The following is a 13,507-nucleotide window of genomic DNA, read 5'->3' on the forward strand; positions in this document are numbered from 1 at the left end:
GTGACTTCCCAGAGTCTCTTGCTGTGTGTTACAAATACCTTTGTTTTTCTTGCCGCCGAAAATATCACACCATTAATCTCGTTCCCCCGAAAATCAAATTGATTGTCAAACGTGGAGGATCCTCTCCTGCTTTTGAAGGCTCCGTGTTATCGCGACTGTGACCGTAATTGTTATTGGGCCCGATCACTCAAAAATTTCCTGAGATGGCCATTTTTCAACAATGTTGCCACCTCTTCACGCAGATGTCGGCAATTCTGTAGCGACACGGCCGGTCGTTTCGAGAGTTATAGCCCTGTTCCCCCATTTCCTGCTCCTTTTGTGTTCTTCATCTGAATTTTAACTTATCGGGTTAGTTGGTTCGGGTCTGAAGTGGACACTTAGTCTCTTTTGTGAAGGCTTGAGTTGGGAAAGTTGACGGATGTTGACTTATGTGTAAACGACCTTAGATATGAATCTTGATGGTTCTATTAGCTCCGTTAAGTTATTTTGGACTTAGGAGCGCATCCGGAATGTGATTTGGAGGTCCGTGGTAGAATTAGGCATGAATTGGCGAAAGTTGGGATTTTGGCGATTTTGGCCGGCAGTGGAAATTTTGATCGGGGACGAAATAGAATTCTGGAAGTTGGAGTAGGTTCATGGTGTCATTTTTGACTTGTGTGCAAAATTTGGGATTATTCGAGCGTGATTTGATAGGTTTTTCAACGTCGTTTGTGAAATTCGGAAGTTTAGAAGTTCTTAGGCTTGAATCCGAGGGAAATTCGTGTTTTTGATGTTGTTCGAGGTGATTTGGTGGTTAGACTAAGTTCGTATGATGTTATGGGACGTGTTGGTATGTTCGGTTGAGGTGCCGAGGGCCTTGGATTTCGGGTGGTTGTCGGAACAAGATTGAAGTTTGAAGGATTTCTGAAGTGGTCTGGTTCTGGTGTTTTCGAACCTGCGGTGGGGAGCTCGCAGGTGCGGACCGCAAAAGAGAAGAGAGGCTCGTAGATTTGGGTAGGAGTTGTTTGGACTGGAAGCGTAGGTGCGAGATTTGGAGCGCACCTGCAAGATCGCAGATGCGGTATTGGAGCGCAGATGCGGAAAGACGCGTGAGGATGGATGATCGCAGAAGTGGGCAAAGCCCGCAGATGCGAGTTTTTGACTGCAGATGCAGATTTTGAGGGAGTAACTGGATCTGCACCTGCGATGGATTTTCTGTAGGTGCGGCGTCGCAGAAGCGTGAATTTTATCGTAGATGCGGTTTTACTGGGCAGAACCTATAAATTGAAGACTTCGCGAGTTTTGCTCATTTCCACCATTTTGAAGACGGGTTTTGGAGCTATTGGACTAATTTTGAAGGGAGATTCAAGGGGTTTTCAGTAAGGTAAGTTGCTTGAGCTCTAGTACTCCTATCTATGGTGTTTTCCCGTTGTTTTATCAATTAATTAGTGGAAATTAGGGATGAAAATGAGGGGTTAGGGCTTGGGATTTTGGAGAGTTTGATTTGAGAATTTGAGGGACCAAATGGAGTCGGATATTGATAAATTTTTTATGTATGGGCTCGTGGGTGAATGGGCTTTCCAGTTTTGTGATTTTTGTCGGATTTCGAGACGTGGGCCCAGGGGCCGGGTTGGAGAGGATTTCGGGATTTGGACTACAATTTGATATTTTTCTTGTGGAATTGGTTCCTTTAGCCCATATTGATAGTATTATATTGCTTGTGGCTAGATTCGGGACGTTTGGAGGCCAGTTCGAGAGGCAAAGGCGTCGCGGAATAGGATTTTGGCTTGATTGAGGTAAGTAGTGCTTCAACTTGGTTCTGAGGGTTCGAAACCCCGAACAATGTGTTATGTGATTAGTATTGAGGTGACGCGCATGCCAAGTGACGGGCGTGCGGGCGTTCACCATGGGAATCAGGACCTGGTTCATTCCATGGAACCGTTTAGTGACTCTTTCTTGTTGATATCCGTGTTTCCATCATGTGACTAAGTAAATGAGCTGTAAATCGTGCTAGATATCATGTAAGGCTTTACGCCGATACTGTAGGGACCCTAGTGGTTGTTTCTTGCCATTATCCACTAGTTTCATTGATATTTTGTACTCAGTCTTATTCATGCATTCCATATCATGTCTCAGTCTCAGTTGTTATTTATTGGCACATTATATCATTGTACCGGGCTAGTTTTCATGGCATTGTGAGCCCGTGTGTGAGACTGGAGAGTGATGAGTGAGTGAGGCACTAATTATGAGTGACAGTTATGGGATCGGGCTGCACGCGGCACCGGTTATGTTGATGATTATGATAGCGCTTGGGCTATAGGAGCCCCTCCGGAGTCTGTAACACACCCCTAGTGAGCACAGTCGATATTATTGAGGGATGGATCTTCCCTGGACATGGATCTTGTCTGAAGCACTGATACCTGGAGATAGATCTTCTCCACAGGGCTGGAATGGCCTTCCCCGGTACTGAGTGACTATTTTCAGTGATGTGTATATATTCCGGGATGGATCTTCCCTTGGCCGGATGGCCATATAAAGTACCAAGTGGTTGAGCACTTGAGAGTGGAGGTACATGGTGCATTTTCATACATTTTGTGCATTGGCACGTAGAGATTAGCTTAGCTTTATACCTCACTGTCGCGCCCCCTTTTTCTCGCGAAATCGGGTTTATGACATTTGGAGGGACAACTCGTTCCTTTTGGGAACTGGGTTTGCATTTGGAGAGTCTCCACCTAATGATTAAGGTGCATTAGGACACCAATAGAGATTCAACTCTAAGCTTGTTTGAATAACCAGAGATTGGGTAAGGGCTTGAAATTATCCCAAGAGGAAGGTGTTAGGCACCCCTCAGGATCCACTAGTGTGGTTCCCGACCAGATAATTATTGTGAATTTGAGGTGCAATTAACATATAAGCAGATAATGCTCAAATAAGAGGGGATTTCAATACATAATGGTTCAGAAGTAGACGAAGTTTGAAAGAATAATTAAAAGAGTTGATCTTTAAATAAGGAATTACAATGCTAAAAGAGAATAAAGAATAAAGGAAGAGGGTCCTAGGTTTATTAAAAATATGGATCAAATCAATGCAATACCCGGTAATCACTCCTCAAGAGAGGGGCTACATGTGGTATTACGCACCGGTCATCATATCCATATCTACCCTTCCCACCCCATTAAGGTATTAAAGCGCGGATTGGTCTTGATCACTTATTGCAGGCTATTACCCATCCCATTCCTATCAGTCCCGGAGGCACTTAGGACTACTAATCCTAAAAGGGAGGGATGTTAGGCTTATCTGAGGTTTCAAAGGTAAAAAATTCTAAGGCGACATACAAAACATATAAAGATTGCACATTAGAGGGGAAACACATAAACATAGAAGGCTCAAGTATACCTCCTACAAACAATCCAATAGCATGACTTAAACAAATGAGTAAGGTCTGATTTTAAAAAATATGCTTGAGGTAAGAAGAGATTGTTGTATTGCAGAAGGCATGGCTTATTGCATGACTCAGTTAGGAAACTGAATCGGGCCTGCCTACTGATTGTAATACTTAAACAAATAATAGAGGCGAGTTCAATTGTATTTATATTGCCTAAGGTTTGCCTAAGCGTTTAGACGGGGTCCTATAAGCATGATATCTACTTAGTTCAGAAGGGACAAAATTAAATTAGACTGGTTACAGATTCTGCAGGTGATAGTATCTGATTTTAATCCCTAGTAGCATGATATCTAACATTGACTATGAACGAAGTGTATCAGATTTGTTTAAGAATCCCTATAGGCATGATTTCTATGTGTTGTTGATTTTAGGTCCTTATAGACATGATACCTAACATTGCATGTGAGGGGAAAGGAATCAGGATTGTATTTATGAACCCCTATAGGCATGATTTCTGTATGTTACTGATTTCAGTATGCTACTGAGTTACAATCAATTGGGTCCTAAAACATGATATCTCAACGATGACAAATGTGCAGAATTTTAGATGATCCCTATAGATAGGTTATCTATATGAAGTTGAATAAGAAGTCCTACAGACATGGCTTCTAAACATAGTTTGAATATGCAAAAATTGAAATAGTCTTATAGGCATGGTTTCTAAATGCAGCTTGAACATGCAGAAATTTAAATAGTCCTATAGGCATGGTTCATGCATAAATACCCAACCCTTTTCATTAGCCAGCCCCAATCGTTTATTACAAATCAGGAATATTAAATTACATCAAAATACATAAAAATACAACTAGAGGAGGCCGGATTCTTGGTTCCTCCCTGAGTTATGGAATAACTGCCTTAAGATGCCATTGCTTCAAATCCTTTCTCAAACTTGAGTGTGTCAGAGTTCCCTAAGAGCCTCAATTGGACCCCGGGCAGTGCTCACACCCAAATTACATCACCAGAATAGGGACAAGTGCAGTGTGGAAATGCAAGCTCTCATGTGTNTCCCTCCAAAAGCTGATAGGCATTAGTTTATATACATGGAATTAGGTCTAAGGTCTTTTTTTGTGTATTTGCCAATTAGTCCTTAGGTCCTTTTGTGTTAAGTCCTTAGGGTCTTTTTATTTATTTTTTGTCCTAAAGAAGAGTCTAGAAGGGTCCCTAGACTACACAATGCCTTTTAAAATAAAATTGAAATACTACACCATGCCAAAGCTAATCCTAATTAATTAAACTAAACATGAAACTATTTTTTGTGTTTTCGATATTATATAAAGATAAAAATAAGGTACTATTTTTTTGTATTTTTTTAAGTTTATGAAAAATAAATAAACTGAAATTTTTTGTAATTTTTATTTTTTGGTAATAAAATAAAGTAAAAGAGTCAAAATGAGTTGAAATAGCTATATTAGGCCTAAATTAAATATTTACGGGCTAAAATATAGAAAATTTTGGGGAGGGTCAAAAATCACATGTCTACACTTGGTAATTCAGAGTGGGCTGATATGTGAGTGGAGGTGTCGGGTAGGTTTGGTATTTGATGGGAGATTTGGTTCTCTGTGCCACCATTACGCCTCCTACGTCCCTTTTCTTGGACAAACCACCTGACTGTAAGGCCTTATTTGTAGCTTGCAAGGCTTTGAAGTTCGTAACCATATCGCTTTTGATGCCCTCTTCGATCCTTTCTCCCAGCTTCATAATGTCAGAAAATTTGTGGCTCTCGATCATCATCAGCCTTTCATAATACTGTGGGTCTTGAGCCCGGACAAAGAATTTGTTCATTTGTTCTTCCTCTAAGGCAGGTCTAACCTTAGCAGCTTCGGACCTCCAGCGAGTAGCATACTCGTGAAATGTTTCTGTGGGCTTCTTCTTTAGATTTTGAATATAGAACACATCCGGCGCATTCACCGTGTTGAACCTGAACCTGTCCATAAAGTCGGACGCCATGCTTACCCAGTTCGACCACTTCTTTGGATCTTGGCTAATGTACCAGGATAAAGCATCTCCTTTCAAGCTCCTCATGAAAAGCTTCATGCGGATTTTCTCGTCTTTTCCAACTCCAACCAGCTTGTCACAGTACGTTCTCAAATGGACCCTTGGATCCCCTGTACCATCAAACATCTCGAACTTAGGAGGTTTGTACCCCTTGGGCAGTTCGACATCGGGTTGTATGCAAAGATCTTCGTAGTTCAGCCCTTCAATTCCCTTACTTCCTTCAACGCCTTGAATTCGGCTAGTCAATTTCTTAAGTTCTTCGGCCAGGTTTCTGATGAGCAAGTCTTTATCGTCAGACTCGAGTGTGGTTGAGATGGGTTGGGTGGAGTGTGGCATAGTCTCCACGTAGATGGGGATATTTTGGTGGGTGTGGCAGTGGTCATTTGTGGAGTTCTGGGATGAGCAGCGGAGTGTTATTCGAGGTATGGCAGGTGTTGTAGTGGTGGTGAGGAGCGGGATGGTTCTGTTGCTTTGGGATGTTCTGTGGAGGTGGAGGGTTTTGAGCATTTGGGAAATTGATATCTGGAGTAGTGAGGAAAATGACAGATTTGCCAGATTCCGAACCTGATCAAGTGCTTCTTGGAATTTCAGCAGCTTTTGTTCGAGTTGGGATGCATTTTCTTTGGAAACCTGAGTAACATGACCATGAGTGACCTCTATCCGTTCAGTTGAGTTCTCCTTTCTGGCGTTGTTCAAATCTTCCATCTTCCCTTTGTTCTTGTTTTTGACAAGACTAAGAGGAGGAGTGAATGGAGGGCTCCTGGATCTCGTGGAATAAGATGATGTTGCCAGAGTGCACGAACTAACCTTTGGGGAGGCGGAATAAACAAAAAGTAAAAAACAAAAAAGGTAACAAGTTAGTGAGGATTATAAAAATGTTGCAATATTTAAACACATAGTGCAGAATGTAAACCGCGTCCTAATTTAGGGACCTCTTTGTGCCCAAGGTAGGCCTAGCGACAAATTGATTTGGAGAACTTAGAATGCTAAATGCCTCATTTTATTGATAAAAAGTAGACTAATCCCAAATCGACACTAAATAACAGGAAATAAAAAGTCGCTAGTGGCCATTGGCCTTATTACATTTCATAAAAAGAAGAAAACTCCTATCTATTTGGTCCTAGAAGGACCTTCCCTAGATTCGGCATCCCTGGCTCCATCAAACAGCTTCCCCACCTCACGAAGTCCCAGCAATAGGTAGGCTCTGGCTAGATGTATGCCTTCGTTTCCTTCAGCATTTTGGGAGTCTTCGACCCTCTTGAGAAATTTCTTCTCCAACTCCACTATGCCTCGCTCCAAGTATACCAGTCGCTTGTTGGCACTGACAGCCATGTCCTTCCATTCCTAAATTAGCTTTTGATTGGCTTCTTGTATCTCACGGTGCTCGCTTTCGCAGTCCCAGATCCTCTTGCGCAGTTGGTCATATTTGACCTGTGCCTCGGCTTTTTCATCTATGATCCTGTGACCTCGAACAAACCCAAGCTGGCCTAGGCCATCATGCTTATCTTCCAACCAGCCTGAATAGTATGGAGCACAACCAGCGTGATATCTCTCTGGCTCGATGGTATCCCTACCCATGACGATCTTGCAGTGCCACATATGTTGAGATTGGCACTTGTAGGGACTATCATCATCCTGGAAGTCAGCCTGAAAGTGACTCATCTTGTCAACCATGGGTACAACCTGCCTCCTACCCGCTTGCATCATAACCCGGAGAGGGACGTAAGGGTACGTTCCTCTTAGGCCGATCAATATCAGAAAGGGTGCATCCCTGGATCGGGCGATGAACTCCTCGGTCGGAAACTACTCGAACATCCATTGTACCTGCTCCTCGGTCAAATTATCAAACAGTTCGAACCATCCTTTGGCATTCTCTGGCTGAGCAAACATATCAGGGATATAATTCATTCGCTTTGGGTGGTGGAAAGCGATGTGATCGTCCCAGTCTCTTCACTGAATCTCTTGTCGGTATTCACCCTTTTGTAGATGTTCCAAGAGCCAAAGTTGAAGTAGCAAATTGCAGCCTTCAAAGTGACTGGCTCCCTGTTGACACTTTTCTAGGGCTCGGTATATTTCCGCAATGATTATGGGCACAATGCTGAATGGTTGCTCGCCAATTCCTTCCATTAAGGTCTTAGTTACCATGGCCAATCTAGTGTGGATTCTTGCTTTCTTCATTGGAAACACAATCAACCCCAGAAAATAAAACATGAATACGAAGACCCTTCGGTGAATATGCCCTAATGATGTGATGGCAAACTCATCAGGATAGGTACGGTAGGATTTGCTGTGACCGTACCTCTCGTACAAATGATCAAAAGGGATGTAGGATTCTTTCAAACATGTCAGTTCTGGATTCTTCCTCAAACCCATCATTTTGAGGAAACCCCTGCCCTTCCGGTTCTCAGGCGTTAACAAACCCGGAGTTTCCCATGGTATACCGGCCAATCCTCATATTTCTTCTAGTAAGGGTGTCATTTCAATGCCCCCGAAGCGGAATACGGACCTCTCGCACTCCCAGAACAAAGTAGCAGCTTCTATGATCTTGTTGTTGGGTTGGATTTCCAGGAGAGAAGGTAGGTTTCCCAAATATTTCCGGAAAAGAGTCTGATCACTAGAGTGAAGATCCTTCCACCAGCTTAGCAGTTTTGGGTGGATGTTGGTGACCATGCCGAATCTGGGGACTTCGTGCCTCATATTTCTGCAAGACAAATAAGCTTAGGCCCTTACCCCCACCGGACTCGACTATTTAATATCAACAATTGGCACAAAAGCATTTAGTTCTCCAAATAAATGCACAGAATGTGACGATGTCCGTTTGGGTTTTAGGGAAACCCAGTGGACTTTGGACAAGGCCATCTTTAAAGAGTCATTATGCGGACAACATAACTGACTCGGCTAGGTTTGACCATGATGCATGCACAATTAAATAGAGTAAGGTTTCTATGGGGTTTTAGACAGGCACCCTTGAGCGGACAGCTCAAAGGGGAAAGGCACGGAACCGTCGACTACACCGTTGATCGACCGGTCTTACCGCAAATATGTCTTTTCCGAATTTAGGGGGTGATAATATCGGAAGAGCGCAACACTCATTATAAGCGTTGCTATGGTATCTGTTTGGCACGAGTGGAATATGATGTTGAGCATAACAGTGCAATAAATAATTAAAGACATGTTGTCGCGTATTTGCACGTTAAGGAAGCAGTAAATACAACAGTTTCATAATTTAAAGCAGTAGTAAAGGAAAGTAGAAACGAAAAGAAACAAAAGACAAGTCAGTTACGCAATTGAAAAGAGAATTGAATGCTTAAAGGAATTAAACAAGTAATTGCACATAAAGAGACATAAAATCACAATAAAGGTCTGAAATGGTAAAAGCCTAAAAGTCCCCAGTGGAGTCGCCATGCTGTCGCGCCCCCTTTTTCTCGCGAAATCGGGTTTATGACATTTGGAGGTACAACTTGTTCCTTTTGGGAACTGGGTTTGCATTTGGAGAGTTGCCACCTAATGATTAACGTGCATTAGGACACCAATAGAAATTCCACTCTAAGCTTGTTTGAATAACCAGAGATTGGGTAAGGGCTTGAAATTATCCCAAGGGGAAGGTGTTAGGCACCCCTCAGGATCCACTAATGTGGTTCTCGGCCAGACAATTATTGTGAATTTGAGGTGCAATTAACATATAAGCAGATAAGCCTCAAATAAGAGGGGATTTCAATACAATGGTTCAGAAGTAGACGAAGTTTGAAATAATAATTAAAAGAGCTGATCTTTAAATAAGGAATTACAATGCTAAAAGAGAATAAAGAATAAAGGAAGGGGGTCCTAGGTTTATTAAAAATATGGATCACATCAATGCAATACCCGGTAATCACTCCTCAAGAGAGGGGATGCACGTGGTATTAATGCACCGGTCATCATATCCATATCTACCCTTCCCACCCCATTAAGGTATTAAAGCGCAGATTGCTCTCGATCACTTATTGCATGCTATTACCCGTCCCATTCCTATCAGTCCCGGAGGCACTTAGGACTACTAATCCTAAAAAGGAGGGATGTTAGGCTTATCTGAGGTTTCAAAGGTAAAAAATTCTAAGGCGACATACAAAACATATAAAGATTGCACATTAGAGGGGAAACACATAAACATAGAAGGCTCAAGTATACCTCCTACAAACAATCCAATAGCATGACTTAAAGAAATGAGTAAGGTCTGATTTTAAAAAATATGCTTGAGGGAAGAAGAGATTGTTGTATTGCAGCAGGCCTAGCTTATTGCATGACTCATTTAGGAAACAGAATCGGGCTTGCCTACTGATTGTAACACTTATACAAATAACAGAGGCGAGTTCAATTGTATTTATATTGCCTAAGGTTTGCCTAAGCGTTCAGACGGGGTCCTATAGGCATGATATCTACTTAGTTCAGAAGGGACAAAATTAAATTAGACTGGTTACAGATTCTGCAGGTGATAGTATCTGATTTTAATCCCTAGGAGCATGATATCTAACATTGACTGTGAACGAAGCGTATCAGATTTGTTTAAGAATCCCTATAGGCATGATTTCTATGTGTTGCTGATATTAGGTCCTTATAGACATGATACCTAACATTGCATGTGAGTGGAAACGAATCAGGATTGTATTTATGAACCCCTATAGGCATGATTTCTGTATGTTACTGATTTCAGTATGCTACTGAGTTATAATCAATTGGGTCCTAAAACATGATATCTAAACGGTGTCAAATGTGTAGAATTTTAGATGATACCTATAGACAGGTTATCTATATGAAGTTGAATAAGATGTCCTATAGACATGGCTTCTAAACATAGTTTGAATATGCAGAAATTAAAATAGTCCTATAGGCATGGTTTCTAAATGCAGCTTGAACATGCAGAAATTTAAATAGTCCTATAGGCATGGTTCTACCCTTGGCATGCATAAATACCCAACCCTTTCACTAGCCAGCCCCAATCATTTATTACTAATTATTACAAACCAAGAATATTAAATTACATCAAAATACATAAAAATACAACTAGAGGAGGCCCGATTCTTGGTTCCTCCCTGAGCTATGGAATAACTGCCTTAAGATGCCATTGCTTCAAAGCCTTTCTCAAACTTGAGTGTGTCAGAGTTCCCTAAGAGCCTCAATTGGACCCCGGGCAGTGCTCACACCCAAATTACATCACCAGAATAGGGATAAGTGCAGTGTGGAAATGCCATCCCTCATGTGTCCAAGTTCAGAGGGAGCTCATGGGTCACAAGGCAAGGCTCACATGAGGGGGGCAAGACTTAAGTCTGAGAGAGAGTGGAAGTGCAGAAACTGATTTTAAAAGATGAGGGAACAAAGGAAAGGAAAAGGGGAATGGGAGACAACCGTTAATACTTTGAAGAGTTGATAATTTAACACCAAAGGGGCAGGGGATTGGGAATCCATTGCAAGGGCCTATATATTTAGGCATGAGTCAATTCTGGGCATGCACAGCAACAGGGGTGTTGTCATGCTTGTAAATCAACCAGAACACACACATATAAGGGTAACATAGAGGTAATGATCCTAGGAGGACCAAGTTTGAGTCATGTTCAGCAATATTTGATGCTGTCATGCCCCAAACAAACCATAAGTATCAAACACATTGGGGTAGGGATTTAGGATTCATAATACATTGATTCAGAACAGGAGAAAAGAAATTACAGCATGCTAAATAAAGGTACTGAAATAGATACAAGCAGTAGGCAGACAAGAATGCAAGAACATTAAGTAACCATGTTGTTGTTGAGGCTGAAAACTTAATTAGAACGTACCAGTTCAAAGAAGGCAAAATGTAGTAAAGAAAAGTAGCAGGACTTCGAAATATAGCTTTGGCTTTCAACCAGCTAAACAGGCCACAGTACAAGTAGTAAAGCAAGAGAGAGTGTTTTGAGTGTAAGTGTGAGTTCAGAACTAAAAGTGTTCGTGTGTGTGTTAATGAGAGAGTATGTATATATAGTAGTTCGAAAACCATGTAAAATAAGGCAAGAGTTACAATTGTATAGTAATTATGGAACCAAGTACTAATCAGAATCAAATCAATGCAAGTACTCCTTTAATTAAGGGGCAATCAACCAACGGTAAGGGGCAGAAAATGTTTAAGGAAAGAAATCAAGTAGAGCATCATGTACAGAATAGACAATTAGGGGTAAGTACATAGGGGTTCAATTAAGGAAACAACTAATGAAGAATCAGTAAAATACTTGGTTAACCGAATAAGGTAAGAAAACACAATAAAGTTGCAGAATATGGAGACAATCGAAAATCAGCACATGGTAAATCAGGGAATCAAGGATTCGAAATTACTGATTTAAGGGGAGTAACATGGGTTTCCATGAATAATTAAATAAACCAAGTAAAAATAGGAGAATCGAAAGTCTAAAGAGAAATTTTCAAATCAAGCCAAGAAACAGGGAGCTCAGAGTCAATCAAAGAGATAGTCATGAGTCATGTTTTTAACATATAAATAGAGTGAGATGTGAGTAACCAAACATAGCAAGCAAAGGGGCAAGTCTTGACCAGTCAAGATGAACACAAGCACATAGAGCTAATGTAAGTTAGGCATAAGGAACTTAGTAGAAACACATTCGAAGTGAGATAGTCACAGAAACTCAAACAAGAGCAGGCCAGTCACAAAATCAAACGAAGAAACCTAGAAGAATTAGGGCTTTCAACATAGGCGAGTTTAAAGAGAAGACGGAAACCAAGAATCGGAAGAATTGCACAAAGGGAACAAGAGATTTCGAAAAGAACTTCTACACTTAAACAAACAGTCTCAGACCCAAAAACATAAGATTTTCAACAATAGAAGGGTTTTAAAAAGAGGATAAACAAACAGATCGGACAAAAACTCAGGCAAACAAACATTCGCTTAATAAACAGTCAAAAGAAATTAGGGGTCTTAACATGCAAACTCAGGCAGAAGGATAATACGAGCAAACACAGCAAAACATATCAAAAAATCAGAGAAAGGTTTCGAAATAACTTAACAGAAACCCTAATCGAAAAGATAAGGAGTTTTGAAAGCGGAGCTTTAAAAGAAACTTCGAGAAAAACGCTTAAAAGTTCAGAGCAGACATAGGTCTGAAACAAATCTAAGAGGAGTCGAGAGAACCTTGAAGGTTAGGGTTTCAGAGGAACCCCAAGTGGTGAGAAAGGCTTTGAAAACCATCGATTTAAGCAGGAGAGTCAAGAGTCAGACTCGAACAGCCATGGCTGGCCGGAGAAAGGTCAGAGACGACCGGAGAACAGCCGTAAACCGGAATCGACCAAGGTCTGGACCAAGCTCTTTCAAGATCTAGCCTTGAAACCATAATAATCGAACACGTAGAAGCCATGGGAGGTGGATACAGGCCTCCAATGACCTTGGAAGCCATGGATTTGGGAGGTTTCAGGGTTGGAGTTTGATGGCGGCGGCTAGGGTTTGATGGAGTCTCAGAGAGAATTGAGGGAGAAGGGAATTCAAGGGCGGCTGAAATGAGAGAATGGGTAGGGTTTGGGGGGTTGTTGGATTAAAAAAGGAAAGGAATTATGAGGACCGTTGATCTTTTAGATCAACGGCCGGGATTTAGTGGGTCTTTGGGTCGGGTAGGCGGATTTAGGATTTGGGTCGGGTATTTTAATTCGAAATTGGGCTGGGATTGGGGTTTGAACTGGTTATAATTGAAATACAAATGGGCTACCATTTAAATAGCCATTTTTCCCTGTTTGATTTTTAAAAAAATAGTAAAATAATTTCTGAAAATAAATTAAGGGTACTAAAATGATTAATAGCACATAATTAACTATTTAAAAATACCAGACCTAATTTTTATGAATATAAACGTAATTAATCCTAAAAAAGGCTAATATTGTAATTACATACAATTTAACTTTAAAAATACTAAATGACCTTGTAAAAATATGCAAAAATTATATTAGCCACATTTTAATATAAATATGAAAATCCAATAAATGAATCACCAAAAATGATAATTTTGGGAATAATTATTGGGTTTTTACGGATAAAATAGGGCGATAAATTGATTAAAAAATCTTTAAAAATTAAGGAAA

Source organism: Nicotiana attenuata, chromosome 12 (assembly GCF_001879085.1).
Source record: "Nicotiana attenuata strain UT chromosome 12, NIATTr2, whole genome shotgun sequence".
Taxonomy (NCBI): Eukaryota; Viridiplantae; Streptophyta; class Magnoliopsida; order Solanales; family Solanaceae; genus Nicotiana; species Nicotiana attenuata.